The sequence below is a fragment of the Tympanuchus pallidicinctus genome, unplaced genomic scaffold (genome assembly GCF_026119805.1).
Source record: "Tympanuchus pallidicinctus isolate F22 unplaced genomic scaffold, pur_lepc_1.0 scaffold15, whole genome shotgun sequence".
NCBI classification, from domain to species: Eukaryota; Metazoa; Chordata; class Aves; order Galliformes; family Phasianidae; genus Tympanuchus; species Tympanuchus pallidicinctus.
This window is the reverse complement of record NW_026294669.1, coordinates 10022207-10039615: the sequence shown is the minus strand read 5'-3', so window position 1 is coordinate 10039615 and position 17409 is coordinate 10022207. Positions and strand designations below refer to the sequence as shown.

At 41.5% G+C, this 17409-nt stretch overlaps 1 protein-coding gene across 2 annotated transcripts in view; it reads right to left on the bottom strand.

Moving 5' to 3' along the window:
- ADCY5 (adenylate cyclase 5) overlaps positions 1 to 17409 on the bottom strand; it is a 198788-nt gene that overhangs the window by 117039 nt on the left and 64340 nt on the right. The gene's annotated exons all lie outside the window — the stretch shown is intronic.

The window sequence follows — 17409 nt, the reverse complement described above, 5'->3', positions numbered from 1 at the left end:
TGCATGATAAATTAAGCTGTGGACTGGAATACGCTAGATGTCAGAAGATGGTCACAAAAATAGAGATCCAACTTAGCAGAAGGATGGAAACAGACTTTCCACGTCTCTTCAACAGGAGCACTGATAGGAAGTTTTATAGTTGATCTTAAGTTTCTATCACTTCTTTCAATTCAATTCAATTCAGGCACTTCACAAGTGCCTTCTGGGTTCATAAACTCCAGCTCTCGAGAACCTCAGAAATACTGAGATACTGCAAAAGGTATTGTGAAAGTGTTCTGATGTTCAAAAACATCAAGATCCAGATTTTTTCAGGCCAAGCATTAACAATGTATTGAAAACAATTCAAAGATCACTACTGAAAGCATCACAGAACCATATTACTACGAGACCCCATGAGACAGTTCTTTATAATTATTAATATTCAATTCAGAACTAAGAAAGTACAGCACAAGTGGTAAACAACATCATTGCTACAATTTTTACCAGCTTTCCTCCCTTCCAGCTCTTTATTCTGGTATAGAAAAAATACCCCGTAATGTGTACTAAGATTCTTCTTTAAGGGAAGCAAGAGCAAAATAATAATATATTGTTCAGTATCTGATGGGTTACTGCTAAGAAATGTAAGGGAAATCACCTTTTCTTCATGCCGCTGTAAGCCAGATATAATAAAAAATGTAAATTAAAAAAAGCTGATTATCATCATCAGTTTGTGTTTTACCAAACACAACTTTCTAAAGGTGAAGATAATTAAGCACTGAAATAGATTGCCTAGGGAAACTGGGAAATCTCAAACTCCAGAGATGTTACATAATAATTTAGACAGGTCAAGAATGACTCGAGCAGATATTTAATCCTTCCAACTTGCTGTTTTAATTATTGTCTTATGAGCATGACTTTTTAAATGGCACAGTTTCTTTTAAATACGATGCATCAATTAGCATGTCTGAGGATTATGCATTTCAGTTGGCTTATGCAAAAAAAAAATGAAATGCACTGAGTAAATTCTCAAATTATTTTATTTATTAGAAACACTTATTTCCTAATTAAGAGGAAAATGCACACTTGCATGTATAACTATGGGATTCAGCAGTGTTCTCAAAGAGGCCAAAACTCCCACCAATTTCAGTGAGATATCAGTAATTTGGAACATCATTATCCGCACAGGGCTTTTTAAAACAAAATCAAAAGAAAAGCCAAGCAGAACAATCCAATGCTTAAGAAGAGAAAAAGCACCCGCATGCTTTGCCAACAGAGGTTGGCATGGATGAAGAGATCCTCCACTATGAGAGAGCAACTTACTAGCTCCTGCCTATGTTGTGCTCATTTTCTTAATTACATTATTCAAAAGGAATTACATTCCATCTGCTTTATTGGTGACAATTTGCTTGTATTATGGAGTTACTACAAAAGTCAATTACACAAACATAACAGATGTGAAACGATAAGACACACATGGAAAATAAGAATGATTCCATTAGTTTAAATGTTCGGGCTGTTTTTCGTGTTTTTCGTGTCAGTTTCACATTACAGTGAAAAATATGCTCATCTTCCAACTACATCATTTATAGCACTGGTTTTGTTCAGCACTAAGATGTAATTTATTCAGACACCAAATCTTAATAGGCCAAAAGTCATTTATCTGCTTAAAGCAATCTCCATCCTGCAATTTGTGTTCTGACAGGACTCTGCCTCACTGGGATATTTGTATTTAATCACAGAACATCTGAAATGAGAACTTCATAGCAGCAAGGTTTAAGGACAGAACTATAGGTAAAGAAACCCACCTAACTTCTAACTGACACGTGGCTCTTTTCCTTTTCCATAAAGTTGTAGCAAAAGCTTTTACAAATCATAGCTTCACTGTCATGGACACGTTTAGTGGGCATGGTGTTGATGGGTTGACGGTTGGACTAGGTGATCTTAGTGGTCTTTTCCAACCTCAGTGATTCTACAGTCCATCTAGAAGACTGCATCCCAAAGTATTCTCACCATTACAAGGTGATGAAGAACTGAAAAGGACTCAGAAACAGATGACAATGATAAAAAGCACGAGGGGAGAAGAGTTTCTCAGGAAATGATATTGAAAGACTGGAATCCCTTAAATAAGAAGGTGACTGACAAAAGTACGTCCAGTCACTAATAAGCAACAGAACATGTCTAAAACCTGGGAGTTGACATCAACCTCTCAGCTACTGGCTTTAAGAGGAATGACGTCCTTGTGCAGATTAACTGCTTTCTTCTGCAGTCTGTAAAACGACCTCTGAAATACCTGAGACTGGTTACTGTCAAACAGTCAGTAAATTTAATATCATACACTGCTTCCTATGCTTTGTTTCCAGAAACAATGCTATGGAGATGCCCTGAAAATGCCCACTTACTTGCATTTTTCCTCAATGAACAAAGTCTCTCTGCAAAGTCTCCTCAAACAGAATGCTGAATCATTACCATTTAAGTAAACTTGTGTTTAAAAATCAATGCAATACTATGAGAATCACATGCCACTCTCATTCTATTGTTAAACATCAAGTCAGGAAGCTGAAGTTGTAAAAACATCTTCGTTGTAAGCAGAGTTCACTTGTCAAATGACTTTGTCCATTTTGCTTTATGAGTGCATACTAAGGGATATCATAACATGTTTGGCCAGCAACCTCAAAATTATTAAACACTTACTTATCTCAGTGCAGGATACTCAGCTGCACACAAAACACACTTTTTCCATGAATTACAAGTTTTCTTGTACTGTATAATGCATGTGAACAACAGAAAGATTTAACGCTTTTTATTGATAAGGAGAAAGTCTTTCTCTCCTGTGGTAGCAGCCAGCAGATCCCTCTGCTTCAAGATGCAAAGGTAAGTTTGCTGCATCCACATAACAAACTTGTTGGAATTAGCAGTGAATCCTTAACACCTTGGGTGAGTATTACTGTAACAACCCTCATTATCTTAAGAAGAGGTTTTCTGCCCTTTGAAATGAAAAGATACAATGACGGACTGCCTTCTGGGTTGAGTCACTGCAACAGTTTTGCTGATGACCCTTCAGAAGAAATTTTAATCCTGCCTCAAATTCATCTGTTTATCAAATAGGGATGCTACTTCCTTGCTTTAAGGAGGAATAGAAGACCAATGTTAATTTGTAGTGCTGCTAAAGTTGAACCCTTTGCCTCTTGGGTGTAATCCTGCTACTGAAAAAGGATTGCAAGATGTTATCACTGCAGTAATAAAAGAAGAAAACATTTCACAACAGCAGAATGCCTTTATCCCAAAGGCTCTGCAGAGATAGCAGTACAGAAATTGCTCTCTCAGTACTGAGATACAGTACACACTCAGTAAAGCCAGTGCTGTTAGACAAACATGCTGGAAAAGGCTAAGACAGCTCCGCTCTGCAGAGAACCGAGAGGAGGAAGCAAAGAGCATCACCTCTAAGCAAAATTCTAGGGGAAATCCAGGTAGGCTGAAAGCAATAATCTAAGTGGGTACTTAACCAAGTCTAACATCATCTGTTATACAATTAAGTGAATAAATCCACCTTGCCTTTTCCATGTGTGCCAGAGATCTTATTTTTCAATCTGTTTTGGAATATACTGGTCTTGTATTTAAAAGGACTCAAAGTGAAAGAAAATCTAACAAATCTGATGGTTGAAAAAGTATTCCTTGGGGCAAGAAAAACAAAACCCAACACAAAAACTCCTGGAGATGGTAACTGGCCTTTCAAAGTCATTTAACTAATTGTATGACTGACAAGCTTTCAAACAGAAAAATACCAGACAGAAAACTACATAAGCACCAATATTTCAAAGGATATAAAACACTCTCTTCAGCTGTAAAACACATCTCTCCAAAGCCTTCGTGTATGAATCATGGCTTTTTTTGTTTAGTTTACTTGAACTGTAATTATGAGCTGGAAGACAGACGGGATGGAGGAGGACAATGGCCTCCTGTCTCCCCAGCAGACCCAGAGAAGATCTCCTGGTTCATTAAAAAAACCCTGGAGATATCTTTCTCTCAAAACCTGTGCTCTGGAGAGCTCAATTCCATGCAGCCCAGCTGTCCGAGACCATCCAAGCCCACTGCCCGGGCTTCAGATGAGACCCTTTAAGCTCTAGCCCAAACTGCACCAACAATGACTGGCTGAATGATTAACCTAATGAATCATTACAGTTTGCTTTTTGTGACAAGCAAATGTCTGAGTAGAAAAATAACAGTCAGAAAATTAAGAATGCTGAATTACAGCAGCCTCTTCCTGGCTTCGCAATATCCGTTGTCACAGGAATTACAAATCCAATGCAGATCTCCAGGTAATATTTCATATCACTCACAGTAAGGCTCCAGCAAGGTCCCATCTCTCAAAGTCACAGAGGTCAAGCTGTATTTATTACTAATTCAGGCTGAGCAGTGCAACAGTATTAACTCCAGCATGAACCACAAGCAGCAGACATCCACCAACAACTGTTTTCCTACAAATAAATAAACTGGTGTGTTGAATTTTGAGCAGCATCTAAAGGGCACCAAACTTCACCCAGAGACCCAGCAGAGAATTAAAACAAAGCAAAGCATACTGCTAGGAGATGCTGAACTTCCTTATAGGGGCAAAAAATGTCTAAGAAAGTCAAACGATATCAAGCTCATGTTCTAGAAAGGAGGAGGAAAATATCAATAGATTGAAATTGCTTATTTTATTGCACTTTGTAGAAATAAAAACAAGCTTACGTTAGTGCATCTCTGCTCATAAAAAAGTTCTCAGTGTCATCTCAGTATAAACAACTGAACTACCACTTTGAGCAGGCGTTTCCTATACGTACTTATTTCAATCATTACTCTCGAAAATCAGAGATATCATCCTTACAGAGGTGGATGTTTAAAGGCTGAAGAATCAAACGCCTCCCTTTGTTTATAGTAATGCGCTAAAGACCCATTTTCCCCCAGCTGCGATACATAGCTTTCCCATAAAAGGAAACGATTTTGGCTAACCCCAGACCAGAGGTAAAAATATATATATATCTTTTTGATCCCGACACGAGAAGCACCTGGAACAAAACTCCGGGAGTTGCAGTCCAGGAGCGGAAGATGACACACAGGTTTCAGGAGGAGCCCTAACGCTTTGTGAAGACAGGATGTCAGCAAGGCACGCTGTGCTGCAAGGAGTTTTCAATTCAGGCTGCTCAGTCAAAGTGCTGCTCCTACAGAGCTGCACTGGAATTAGGGCTGCCCACGCAGAACCTCATTGCATCCAGTGCCTCCAACAAACAGCTCAGGGCCCCAGAGCAGCCAGGAGCAACAAACCCTGCTGATGTGCTGCATCTATGGGGCACGGATGCTCTGGCTATCTGTGCCATGCTCAGCTTCCCCAGCTTGGAACAAAGCGAGGAGAAAGCTCATCAGTGTTGGGCTATCAGCTCACACAAAGCACTCCTTGTTCTACATGTGGAGGCACAAGGGACCCAGGACAAGGTTTCTCTTGTTTGCTTCCTGGTTTGGCTTTATGCTGAGTTTAGATGCGTCTTCTCCCCTGTGCCCGAGTTTGTCATTCGGTGCAGCAGAATGCCCCTCTCCTCCCTCAGAGGATGACACATGCCTCGAGCTGATGGGGAAGCACAGCGCATGCTAAGCGCTATTGACAGCTGACAGGAATCTCTCCGTGCTGATGCAGTGTTTTGCACAGTCATTGCCTGCAGTACTACTACGATTTGTTATGAGCAATCTAATGGCACTGGCTAACTATTTTCATGCTTGTGCTCTCGCTGAATGAGCTGCTCCTCGCCACACCACGAGCAGCACTGCTATGCGCCAGCCGCAAACCGTTTGTAGATGTATCAGCAAATGCCTTCCAGAGCCCGCATCCAGCACTGGCACATATAGATACAATGATATTTTAACTCATGTTTAGAGCTCAGACACAAAAGCAGCATGTTCTGCACCAGTGGCCGTAGGATCACAGAATGTCCTAGGTTGGAAGGGACCTCCTTACAGCCCATCTCATTCAACCCCCTGCCATGGGCTGGTCGCCCCCCATCAGATCAGGCTGTCCAGGACCCCATCCAACCCAGCCTTGAGCTCCTCAAGGGATGAGACACCCACAGCTTCTCAAGGCAACCTGATCCAAACATCTTATGCCACAAATAGGACCCCTGTTGGGTTAGACCACCCTCAGTGACACTGATGGTGCTCTTTGACATCCTGAAGCTCCTGTCTTTGAGGGCCATGCGGAAGGCAGACTAGTTTGAAGCCAGCATATATTCTAAGTGAAATATGGCCAGGAAGAGAAAGAAACCAATCCTCAAACTAAATGCTAAAGAAAAAATAATCCTTTTCTCTTCATTTATTTACAAGGAAGCCACTCAATTCCAAAGAGACAGATGTCATCCACATTTGCGGCCTTAAAATGCATATAAATAAACAGTGCACCCGGCAGCTGAAGTTATTGACTTTCCAATTCCTGAGAGATAATAAATCTAAATAAATTGAATTAAGCACTTAAAAAATACAGAGCATTTTGTTCCTTTAAAATCAGCACAAGGAATAGAAATACAAGCTTCTGATTTCAATTTAATCTTTAAATTCATATAGAAGGGAGATTTTCTATCAAAAAATACAATATGAGATGTGAAAGCTTCCTGCTGGAAAGCACCGCTAAGGAAGAGATAGATCCTCTTAATTATGGTTGTCTTGTATTTGTCTCCCTAAAACAGACATGATCAATAGGCGCAGAATGAAATTGATTGCTGCAGCTCATTTCATTAGGTGAAGCAAATGTCTCCATAGAGATTAAGCATGTCTTTAATATCCGAAGGTGGTAACATCTGTCCTGGTGAAACCGCAAGCTCTCTGAGGCAAGGTTTAAAAAAAAACAACACACAAAACCCACCCCAACCAGATTAGTCGTGGCTGCATAATTCTTACAGCTCTCTCCCCCACTCCGAATCACCGAACCCCATATTATAGAAATTATCCTTAGGGCTCTTATCCAATTGACCCTCTGTACTAGCACTAAATGTCACATCCTTCCCTAGCAACAGTTGCTAGACTGAGCAAGGACTCGTCTGTCACGCATATTTCTGCATAGCTATCATCCAGGGGCTCCGGCAAGGCAGCAGCTGGGGATCCAGGACATGTGCTCTCGTGCGGCCGAAGCAGGATGGCAGCAGGGGAGCTGCAGCTCAGAGCCATGCTGTAGGGAGCCCGTGCTAAGCAAAACTGGGCAGCAGAAGAACCTTGACAGGAATAGACTTTATGCTGAACATAAGGTTGAGTACAGTTTTACCTCATCACTACGTGCATGCCCTGTTTTCGCTCTTGTCCCAGCTATTTCTCCATTGCCAAGCCCCTATTTTAAATACAGTGCCACAGAGCATGAAAACAGTGGGTGGGAATGAAACAGGGACAGAGAGGACTGGATGATAATGGTTGGACTAGATGATCATAGTGGTCTTTTCCAACCTTAATGATTCTGTGACAGGACAAAGCCCATCTCATGGCAACAGGGAGTCCAATCTCATAATCTCTGGTGTCAGCTCAAAAGGAAGTTCTCTGTGCTCACTGTGCAAGTAGAAGGCATAAGGCAATTTGCATCTGCAGAGCATTGTGTAGCACTGTAACTGAATAACGGGATCTGAAGCCCTCAGGAATCAATCCCACCATTGTTTTATGTTTTAATTTGGGGAAGGGTAAATAAAAGTGTGTTTTGGAAGCCAAAAATTAGGAAGAGATTTAAATGAAAAGCAGCCAAGCCAACATTACCTCTCCATCCTGCATCCTTGCTGAGGTGGGAAACATGACAGCATTCAAGCTACCTGGAACTGCGGAATGCAATTTTCAGCCAGAACAGCCAGTGATTCCAGGCCCAGGTCTTGCTGGAGCTTCCCCGCAAGCCAAAAGACGTGAAACATTCCCCCCACCCGTGTTTAAGGAATTGTTTTCATTGTAACTACACTCGTACCATCTGTCTCAGTGCTTAAACAGTACCATGTGTGCAGTTTGTGCTACCCTCCCTGTAAAGATATTTACATACTCTTGCACAATGCACTTGCTGAAAGCTGGATGAAAAGAAAGCACAATCCCACTGAGGCAGCTGCAGGGAAAATAACAGAGAGGCATTTGGATTTGGTGTGACTTGGGATGCTTGGAAAATTATTAAAAGATTCTCATCAGCACCTCACAAACACATCTATGTAAGCTGGTAGAGTAGGGGCCAGGGAAACACTTCCTCTGCTGCTTCAAAAAAATACATTTCTGTTCTTATCAACAAAAAGTTTAAGCCTTGCAGGAGCGTGCTAAAAGGTGGTAAGGTCCTAAGTATCTGCAGACTTGAGAAAATCTCAAGCAACTTCAGCAATGAAAAAAACATCACTGTCTGGTTATTTACCAGGCTTTTTTAAATGGTGCTTTCCCCACGAAACGCTTCTGAGCACTTTCCTTCCTTTCCTAGTTTCTCTTCCTGTCCCATAGCCTGAAGCGATGCAGGTCAACAGCAATCCCAGAAACAAGAATTCAGGTAGCTGGCATCCCAGGCCCGTTCTCTGCTCAAAGAACACAGCACAATGCTTTCATTTCAGGTTTCGCTCCTACTCAAAATGAAAACCAACCCACCCAGATGCAGAGAGGCATTCCCCACTGACCCAGCTCCATCCAGCTGGCAATGGACAGTTCCATTCAATATTTGACTAAAGTTCAATCAAGGTGCTGCAGTACAACAAAGCTTACCTAACAGGGCAAATATACACAAGATGAAGATTTTAAAAAAGAAAAATTTAACCAAAGGCGTTTGATGTAGGGGGACACAGTGAAGGCCCTGAATAAGATCGGAGGTGCAGGCTGACCAGCAGTGAGCAAACATTGTTCCTATTGATGCAAAACCCACCAAACTGACATGGGAAGATTAAGGGGTGCTGCACCATCCACTTGCTCTGCACTGAGGTTTGGGGATCCAAGTGGAATTTATGAGAAATGTTTTCCTGGGTTGTGACTAATCATTTCCAGCCGAAGAAGATATTGGCCAGTCTTGTCTAAACAAACCAGGCGAGGTGTGTTTAGGAAAGGTTTGAGCTAACATTTTAAACATCACTTAGCACCTCCTTTAGGTAAACGACTTAGCTAGAGCAGCTCATAAACACTGGCTGCCTTCTGAGTCGGGACAGTGGCAGGAGAAATCACATATCCAGGTTTTACTACAGTGGTTTATATAGCAGCCAGTGTGCTTTAAATAATTCCTTGGATGGAATGGGCTGTGATGCGCACCAGGAATGGCTTCCGAAGGCTCCACTGCGGCCTCCCCACCACTACCCTCAGAGCAGTTAAAAAAACAATGGAAATAATAACTACTTTTGGCTAAGAATCAATATAAAATAATAGCAAGGCTCTCCCGTGACAAAATCAGAACCTACATCACAAAAAGTGCATCGCGAGTACCAAGGGACATGAAAAGTGAAGAGAGAATATTCTCTAAGTATATCAGAAGAAAGGTACAGATCTACTGCTTAATAACAAAGAAAATAACTGATGACAAAGAGAAGTTCAAGTAATCCATGCTTTCATGGTTCCACATCTCCACACCACATGTTAGCTATGGCCAGAAACTTCCCATCACTCTGTGAAAGAGGTAAAACCACAGACTAGCATAAGGAAAGAAGCAACTAAAAAATATAAGGTGGATTAAATGTACTCAAAGCAGAAGTTCTAATTAACTACAATAATGAATTCAACCCAAAATCCCAAGCCTTTGAATCACTGTCAGTTGTCTTTGAGAAGTGACACTGAACATCAATGACTCAGAAAAATGGGAAAGTAAAACATTGCAATTCTCTCTAAAAAGCAAAGGCGCAGGGAGTAACTACCAGAATTACAGAGTGAAAGATCTGGATTAGTTTAGGAAAAAAGAAGAATTCTGGGTGCGATGGCTCTTCAGAAATGATAGTGATGTTCAAAAAAGACAGCAATTAATTGTTCTCCATCTTTATGGAGGAAATGACAGTGAGCTGGCTCCACTGGCAGAAAAGAAGTTTGCTTAAATCAGATGCTAGGGAATTTTTTCCCAGGTAAGAACGGTTAAGATAGGAATATGTGTGCCAGGGATACTTGTGGACCTGACCCCATTAAAGATGCTCAAGAACTGAAGAACAACTATCAGGAATGGCCTGAGGATATTTAGTTGTGCTGGAGAAAAAAGGAAAGAGACATGAAAAATGAAGCTAGATAGTTTTCTGAAGTCCCTCTCAGGGCTACATTACAAATTGTGACTCCTTAGGGCCTCAAGAACAAAACTGAGATGATGTTAGGAGGTGAAAAAATAACAAGAAGAACAAACCAGCAAAAAGCAAGGACTGCAACCAGGTTGCTGCTAATCTGTCAGCTTCTGAATCTTTTGGAAAAGGTAAAATAAGATTGCAAAAGTATTCAGAAGAATACACAGTTTTGGACAGTTATTCAAACCTGAATTTTGCTGTATGTGCTCTGAGTTGCCCGTAAAGAAGCCTAATTCCCTCCCTCTTGGTTCATTAGGCTGAGAAAATAACCTTCAGAGCTACACCAACCATCATGAACGCTGCTCTCAGTCCCTGAAATGACACAGGTCAGAACATTGCTACATATTTCACTTGGAAAAATAAAACCCTACCCACATTAGCTGTGGATTGCCTACATGAACCCAAAGTTCCTTCTCAAGGGAGCATTTCCAGTCAGTACCTCATACACACTCGCATTTTAAATGCTAGAGCTGGAAAAAAGTTTCCTTTGCCTGAGCATCACGGAGGCAACATACATTCTGTGGAGAACACGATGATATCTGGCACCCACAACTGCTACCAGCAACTTCTCTGCCATAACGGGGGTGGCCTTTAGAACAACTGAACAAAATTTCACTTTGCCAGAGATAAATGACTTGCAAAATATGCTCCAAAAAAGCCTTTGTTCATTTCCTGCAAGCCTTGTCTATTGAGGATTCCCACAGTCCATCCTCCACATGCAGAACAGCTCTTGTAGCTGACAGCCACAGAAGCAAGGACTATCTTGTAAGACTCTCACACTATGGGCGAAGACAAAACTAACCATGCAGCTTGTAAGGCAGCGCTAAAATATGGTGATTTACCACAAAATAGCCAACAACTAGGATCAAAATCAAGGCAAATGACTACCAGAGCTTGATGCAGGAAATTAACCTGCAAGAATGCATCTGTGCATCAGATAACCAGAGCTCGCCTGTTATATTACTTGGAGCTTCTGCAGGCCTTGCAGTATATCCCTGCTATGAAGTGAACTTGCAGCCACCTACAGAAATACAGCTAGGAAGTCAGAAAAGTCTGTACTTAAACTCAGCTCTTAAAAATTCGGAGGCATACTGTTGAGAAGGTAATGTCCTTTCAGCTTTTAGCAGCATGCCATTCCCAGAGAAGGCAGATGATGCAGTGAAATGGGAACGGCTATCTGGTCAGCCGGACAACAAAATTTACTAACATAATCTTTGGTGGATGGACTCTAAAGTGAGGCCTTTCTTTTCTTGCCAAAATAAGAATGCCACCACAGTGAATAGATTTTTATATATTATTTTGTATAAAATAAAACAAAAAAAGTATGTTCTGGAACCAGTGGTTCCCACCTGCACTACTTATTGGAGTTAGGCATCTGCCTTTGCTCTGCCCACGGCTAGTAAATATTCCTAATAATAGCTAAAGAAAAGCCCTACAGTGGTGGTGGGAAGTCCTCAAATACTATAAAGTTTATACTAACTGTGCACATTAAAATCTTGGAGTAACATGATCTAGTGATGCGGTGAAACTGGCTCAGCAAGGACTGCTGTGAAATCACAAGGCTGATGAAAAGGTATTTTGGAATGAGCAATTGAAACCAGCCCTCCAATAGCTGGTTTGCTGCTCATAAAATCAGTAAGGCAGAGAAACAAAAATCTTATGGGAAATTTAACTTCAGGATCGCTAATGTGGAAAGATGAACATATTCCAGATGACTGAGGCTTTGGAAATTTTAATGCTAACCATTTATTGTAAATATTCTTTTATGAAGCCACACAGCTACAACATAGTGAATACACACTGTGTGCCAAGTTTAGCATGTTTTTATTGCAAATACAGATAGAACATCAAGCTACGTGTAAATCTGCTCTGTGTTCCCTCTCCTGTCTCTTGTTACTGTGAAAGACAATGAAATGACAGAAAAATTGAATTATAGGCTGACTTGAGATCTGTATCTCATTCTAGATCATTTCGGATGCATCCCGGGTTTTTACCACACTACTTGACAGTCATTACAAATACAACAGATGCTCAGCGAACCCCCATTGCTATTAGTGGCACTGCATAGTCCTATGCTGTCCTGAAAGAGAAATCCTGAGAAAACTCTACAGTATATCACATGGCAGAAGGGAAAATGGGTTAAGTGTATGTAGTACGTACCTTAGAAAATAGTGTAACAGAAACCTGAAATTAATACATGCAGAAAAGTGAATGTCTGTCGAAGAAAAAGAAAAGCCAACAAGGTGCCCAGTTCCTGCAATAGACATTCACAGCAGCTCCTACGCACAACTGCTGCTATTTTATCTGTACTATTGCATTATCTTGAAGACGTGTCTCCCAAGAACTGAATGCATACTATAGATTGTTGAACTAGCAAATTTTTACAATTTTTACACAATTCTTACACAATATACCTAACTGCAGTTGTTTGAGGGGATGTTAGACATTAAAGAAAGAAGTGCTACTCATGAAAAGCAGTTCCATTCACTGAGGATAGATGCCATCCACATGGCACCTCTAGGCTATTTCATGTTGTAAAATCTGTGCTAAAAAAAAAAACAAAACACAACACAAACCTTCAGAGGAGAAGTTTAGAAATGCTTTCATACACCTCAGGTTGGGACTGCACAGACATTGCCATATGTCCACGTGTTGAGGCCACCCCTCAGCAGTCAATCTAGAAAGTTTGCTTATACAAAGTTAGCCCACATTGCCGCTCCTTGGACAGGAAGTATATGATCCAGATACCATGTCTGCATTGCCACGGGGGTTTTGATACTAGAGTACCAAAATATTAGACCATGTAAAGCCAGATTTACCCTGCTGTCAATCACAGCCTCTGAAAAAATTGGATTTATATTAAGATGCTCAAAAATGCTTTTTCTCATCAAGTCCAAGCACTTCACACATGTCTATCTTTCAAAGTTTAGGTAAATATAATTCCTATTTTACAGCTGAATATAAAGAAGCATGCCCCAGAGTAGAATTCATCATCATTTCCCCAGATCTGTCAGCTCAGAGCTGTAACTTAACCTTCAGGTGACGTCACCAGGAGATGCAGATGCTGTAAGGATTCAGCAGTAACAGTTGTTTTACTTTGTGTTTCCAAAATAAAGGATTGTTTCTGGAAGGTTGCTGAGCGTTCACCAAGACTAGGGAAAAATTTTGCAGTGTTGCTACAACCTCATCATAGATGAAGATGTTTTCAGTTATGCACTTCACTCACAAGATACATTGTTTACTTTTGCAGAAGAAAAAAAAAAAAAGCCAAAAAAGCAAAGGAAAAAAAAAAAAAAGAGTACACAGAAAACAGACATTCCTCTCTGGCTAGCACTACACAGCAATTGCATTAGCAGAATATTCTCTTCCCTGAAGTTTGAAAAAGTTAAGTCCACTTGAAGCACTGGTCACAGATGCCCTCCATCACTTTTGTTTGAAACAACTGCCACGTTTTCGCAATGTGAAGAGAATTTGGTGGAAAGCAGCTGCTCAGTATCCTGGCTGTTTCTGAAAATGGCAGTCAAAAACCACCTCCTACAAATACAGCTTTTTCCTGCTCTGGAGACCCATGCTGCTCACAACCTTGTCCTGCTTCTACTTCCCTACAGTGTTTTTTGGGACACAGCTGCTTTCCCCCAGAGGATGCATGGGAGCCACAGGCAACAAAGGTATTGTGTTCAGCTTTTCAGGAACACATGATGAGGATTTACATGTGCTCTGCTGGAAGCTGCAAGGCAAACAGGCCTTTCACACAACTGTCTTGTGTCCCAGGCAATAATATTTTATCCTCTAGCAGATGTTATGGGAACAGATTAGCAGCAAGGATACAATTGCATTTCACCAACGCTCAGCAGAAGTTAGTAGGAAAGAAGTGTTGTGTACCAGGGTTGTTGTCATAACGCTGCCCTTATTGCTGCTGGTAGCTAGGTGACACAGGTACTTCACTGCCCGAGCTGGGACTGTTATCCTGAGGACACGGGAATGATTAGAGCTTGGCTGGATTGGAGCACTTTCTGCCACTCTCCCACATTTCTCACTCTGAAGGTTTGGGTTACGTGAACCGATCTGTGACTGGAAGCGAGGAGCTGAGGTTGGCCAGGCGGAAGCCAAAACTTCGCTTCTACTCCCAACTGTCACAAGGCTCAGCTCCTTAAAAGCTTTGCACAAAGCTGAGCACGTGGCAAGGATGGACTTGTGAGGGCTAGCTCACAGCACTGACACGGGATGTCACCACTGGGCTACCAACTCTGGGCTGGGCAGCAACTGCCGCCCGTGGCCTCAGTTTCACCTGCCTTTCCTTCAGTACAACATGAATTTGGGTTGCTTGCCTCTACCCAGTCGCTTTATGCAACTTCTGGGAACTTTTTAACTTTTGAGACCTCAATTCCCTTGTCAAATTTGGTGGAAACCAGTGAGCTAGCTCAAATCCATCTTGGTGAGGGAGCAGGCCAAATTCACAGACAGTGTGATCACGCAGCCTCGTTTCCTCAGAAAACCAGGCTGTAAAAAGCCAAATATAAACAGAGTGCATTTCAAAATTTTTCCTAGCTTGTAAGATCTACTTAAAGGAAAGAGTGCTGGGCAGGAGGAGGGACTCCATGAGCTGCCCTGGTTACTGCCCATCCCACACACTGCTGCAGAGGAAGGTAAATGCATCTCCCGCTTCTCAGTAACACAGAGGCTATGTTCTCCCTGACCCGGCGCAGATCAGAGGGAGACAGGTCCCAGAGTGTGTTTGACAGAGAAAGCAAGCAGGCACAGGGAGGAAGTTGACCAGCCACTTTCTGAGGTATAAAAACCACACTACTCAGACCAAAAGAAAACTCCAAAAATGTTTTCAACATAAAGGTGTTAAGGTATTTGCTTTTTTTTTTTTTTTTTTTTTTTTTTTTAATTCCCTCTTTATAGAAAGAATCTACTGCCCTCTCCGTCTCTTAAAGATAAAATCCAAACCAGCAATATCTCCAACCAATCCATGGCGGATTTCAAGCTCTGCTCTCATCATCTCCAGAGTCTCCTCGGTTCTGTTCCATACCCACATAGGATCACATCCTCCTCACTTATGCCAACTCTTCTGAGGAAAAGAACATGAAGAAGCCTCAGGGGCTAGCTGAGTCCCAACCAGTCCTGCCACACACACACTGCACACACACAACCACACAATTGTTTGAGTTGGAAGAGACTCCTAAAGGCCATCTGGTCCAAATCCCTGCAGTGAACAGGGACACCTACAGTTCCATCAGGTGCTCAGAGTCCCATGCAGCCTGACGTTGGATGTCCCCAGGAACAGGGAGGACATCCACTCCTTCTCTGGGCAACCTGTGCCAGAGCCTCATCACCCTTATTGTACAAAAATAATTAATTAATTAATTACATCCATTCTAAATCTTCCCTTGTTTAGTTTGAAACCATTTCCCCATGCCCTATCAAAAACCCTGCTGAACAGTCTGTCCCCTTCTTTCTTACAGCCCCCCTTTAGATACTGAAGGGCTGCTATGTACAAACATGCTATATACAAATATATGATAGTACAGAATCATATCATAGCTATGGCTATGTACAAAGTACTGCACTGACTTGTTTCGAGTAGTACACAGATGCACTGGAAAACCTCAAAAGTGAAGCTTCAGGGATTCACAAGCTATTTATGGAAATATAGCAATGCTACCAGAACTTCACTAGCTTTTAAACATATGCAGTCTTGGATCCTCAAACTGCAAGCATTTTACTGGCGTACAAATGACAAAACTGCTCAGCCTCTTTTGCAAAAATTTCCATTGCTCCCATGACATTCCAATTAGGTCTGCTACTAATAATTGTCAGCCTTATGGATGATTTCACATAATTCACATGGGCAGAAATATCCCCTACAAGTCTGCAGTTAGAACTGAAGTAACCAACCGTTACTCACTTTCACACCGTAATGCAGTCACAGCTCATCTTGTTAACTTTAATCTTCAGTGTTCAACTGTGCTGCTCTGGTGACACTTCCCTGCACTGAGTTACAATAATGCACAGAAATGTGTGCAATATGTGGACCAGGAGCAGCTGTCCTTGGATCCAATGCAACCTCCTGCACAGCTGAAGGCTCTCCCGAAGTCTCTCTCACAGATGCTTTTTCTCCTTCTGTTCCATACTGTCCTCGAGGAAGAATATCCACTTTTTAACTCTGATGTTGTCAGACACTTTCTTCATAATGTGAGGAAAATGATGAGTTATCAATCTAGTCTGGACCAAACATTAAAGAACGTTCAGTATTTCCATAAGCATGATCAGGGACATAAAATCATAGAATGGCTGGTGTTGGTAAGGACCTCAAATAGCATCTTGTTCCAACCCCCTGCTGTGGGCAGGGTTGTACCAACCACTGAAAGCATACTTAATCTAATAATATTTTTATTTTTTGAAGTTGTTCTATTTGTCTCAACTTCTTAACTTATTTTCACTAAGAAGAAATACGTGATAGTCAGTGCCATATGCAAAATTAACTCTTGGCCTCACAATCAGATTCAATAAAAGATGAAGAATTTTTAAGAAATACATATGTACTGAGTTTTAGACTGGAAAGCTTTTGGTCTTGCTGTGCAATAGCAAGAAAATCTCTGCTTCAAGTTTGCAGCCAGTGCTCTGCTGGCAGATGGAAGCTTTCCCAGAGTACACCCACAGCAAAGCAGGTGCAGGACAGGAGGCTTAGGGTACTGGACCCATCCTTGACAGTGATTTATACTGATCCCTGGAAAATCTACAGGTGCTGTCAATGGCAGAGCAGTGCACACACTGGAGAGCTGTCAGCCCTGTCCTGAGCTGCTGCATGGCAGTGCAATTCACTCTAAGCAAGTGGTTGCATTCCTTTTCAGAGGTGGTTGAGATGATTCAGCATCTATATACAGACGCATTCAAGTACAACATGACGTTGATATTTTTTCTTGCAATTGTTCTTAACATATGCTTTTCCTTTTCACATTATCAGGATACTAAAATGGTACACTGAATATTTACCAGACTAAAATACAAAACAGTTGTGCCATCCTTTATAAATGTAGACTTGAAAAGTTTCTCAAATTTATTTTAAACTTTTAGAAATAATCTAAGAGAGCATTGCTAGGTAAGTAAACTTCCTCTTCACACTTGATCAGGTTCACTTTTGTTATTCAATGGTTACCAGATTAAAAAA